Below are 2,500 nucleotides of genomic sequence, written 5' to 3'. Positions count from 1 at the left end.
AGTGTTGGAATCGGCAGCGCCGACGAAATCGGCAAAGTCGGCAGAATCGGCAGCGCAGATTTTTCGACGAACATGGGCTGGACGCTGGACTGGCCGGGCCATGCAGGAAAATTCATCGAGGGGACACGCTGACGAAACAGCGCTGGTTCAGGCACGGCGGGCAGTGGTGGAATCGGCAGCGCCGACGAAATCGGCAAAGTCGGCAGAATCGGCAGCGGGTGCTGGCGATGGGTCTGGACGGGCTGGATAGTCCAAGGCTCGACGAGAAAGACTGCTGGTTTAGACACTGGGGCAGTGGCAGCCCGCGGGACAGTGTCGGCAGATTCGGCAGCGCAGATTTGTGCGGCTGCAGGTTCGTCGGGGAAAATCGGCAGCGCAGATTTTGCGACGAACATGGGCTGGGCGATGGACTGTCCAGGCCAGGCAGGAAAATTTGTCGAGGGGACACGCTGACGAAACAGCGCTGGTTCAGGCACGGCGGGCAGTGTTGGAATCGGCAGCGCCGACGAAATCGGCAAAGTCGGCAGAATCGGCAGCGCAGATTTTTCGACGAACACGGGCTGGACGGTGGACTGTCCAGGCCAGGCAGGAAAATTCGTCGAGGGGACACGCTGACGAAACAGCGCTGGTTCAGACACGGTGGGCGCAGTGTTGGAATCGGCAGCGCCGAGAAAATCGGCAAAGTCGGCAGAATCGGCAGCAGGTGCTGGCGATGAGTCAGGACGGACTGGATAGTCCAAGGCTCGATGAGAAAGACCGCTGGTTTAGACACTGGGGCAGTGGCAGCCCGCGGGGCAGTGTCGGCAGATTCGGCAGCAGTGTCTGCCGATTCGGCAGCGTTGGCTTGTTGGCGCGGGGGGCCGATGCGAGTGGGGACTTGGGCAGCGGGCAGTGAAAGCAAGAGTTTCCCCGATGCTGCCGGGAAAAACGCTCCCCGGGATGGCCGGGTGAGATGACCCGGCGGCCCGCGACGGGTCATTCAATTCCATGCCCCGTCAACATAACTCCCGATGTACTGTTTGCTTTTTCGGAAGAAGAGATCCATCCCCCCATCCTCGGCCAGCCAAAAACGCTCCAATTAATGGCCGGGTGAGATGACCCGGAGGCCCGCGACGCGTCATTCAAATCACTGCCCTATCGGCTACAACTGCTGATGGGTGGGATTAGAGGCCTGCCATGGTGGTGAGGGGCGGCGAGGACCGTGAAAGCTAGAGTTTTTCAGAGGCTGCCGGGAAAAAGGCCCCTCGGGTGGCGGGGTGCGAGGACCAGGCGCGTCATTCAATTCTCTTCCCTATCAACTTGGCTCCCGTTGGCGGGATTGGAGGCCTACTGTTTGTTACAGGGCTAAAATCGTCAGGGGAAGAGCTGACGAAACAATGCTGGTTTGGATGCAGGGGGTAGTGTTGGAATCGGCAGCGCGGACAAAATCGGCAAAGTCGACAAAAAAGACTGTTGGTCTGGACATCGGGGCAGCGGCAGCCATGCCGACAGGGGGGGAAATCGGCAGCGCAGATTTGTGCAGCTGCAGGTTCGTCGGGGAAATCGGCAGCGCAGATTTTTCGATGAACATGGGCTGGAAGATGGACTGTCCAGGCCAGGCAGGGAAATTCGTCAAGGGGACACGCTGACGAAACAGCGCTGGTTCAGGCACGGCGGGCAGTGTTGGAATCGGCAGCGCCGACGAAATCGGCAAAGTCGGCAGAATCGGCAGCGGGTGCTGGCGATGAGTCTGGACGATTTATAGTCCAGGGCTTGATGGAAAAGATTGTTGGTCCAGACAATGGGGCAGTGGCAGCGCGGATTTGTGCAGCTGCAGGTTCGTCGGGGAAAATCGGCAGCGCAGATTTTTCGACGAACAGGGGCTGGGCGCTGGACTGGCCGGGCCAGGCAGGAAAATTCGTCAGGGGGCCACGCTGACGAAAACAGGGGCTGCGGAGTGGAAAATCGGCAGCGCAGATTTTTCGACGAACAGGGGCTGGACCGGCCGGGCCAGGCAGGAAAATTCGTCAGGGGGGCACGCTGACGAAAAGAGGGGCTGCCGCGTGGAAAATCGGCAGCGCAGATTTTTCGACGAACAGGGGCTGGACTGGCCGGGCCAGGCAGGAAAATTCGTCAGGGGGGCACGCTGACGAAAAGAGGGGCTGCCGCGTGGAAAATCGGCAGCGCAGATTTTTCGACGAACAGGGGCTGGATGCTGGACCGGCCGGGCCAGGCAGGAAAATTCGTCAGGGGGGCACGCTGACGAAAAGAGGGGCTGCCGCGTGGAAAATCGGCAGCGCAGATTTTTCGACGAACAGGGGCTGGACGCTGGACTGGGCCAGGCAGGAAAATTCGTCAGGGGGCACGCTGACGAAAAGAGGGGCTGCCGCGTGGAAAATCGGCAGCGCAGATTTTTCGACGAACATTCGTCAGGGGGGCACGCTGACGAAAAGAGGGGCTGCCGCGTGGAAAATCGGCAGCGCAGATTTTTCGACGAACATTCGTCAGGGGGGCACGCTGA

The sequence above is a fragment of the Populus nigra genome, chromosome 2, assembly GCF_951802175.1.
Source record: "Populus nigra chromosome 2, ddPopNigr1.1, whole genome shotgun sequence".
Taxonomy (NCBI): domain Eukaryota; kingdom Viridiplantae; phylum Streptophyta; class Magnoliopsida; order Malpighiales; family Salicaceae; genus Populus; species Populus nigra.
Note: the sequence above shows the minus strand (reverse complement) of the source record.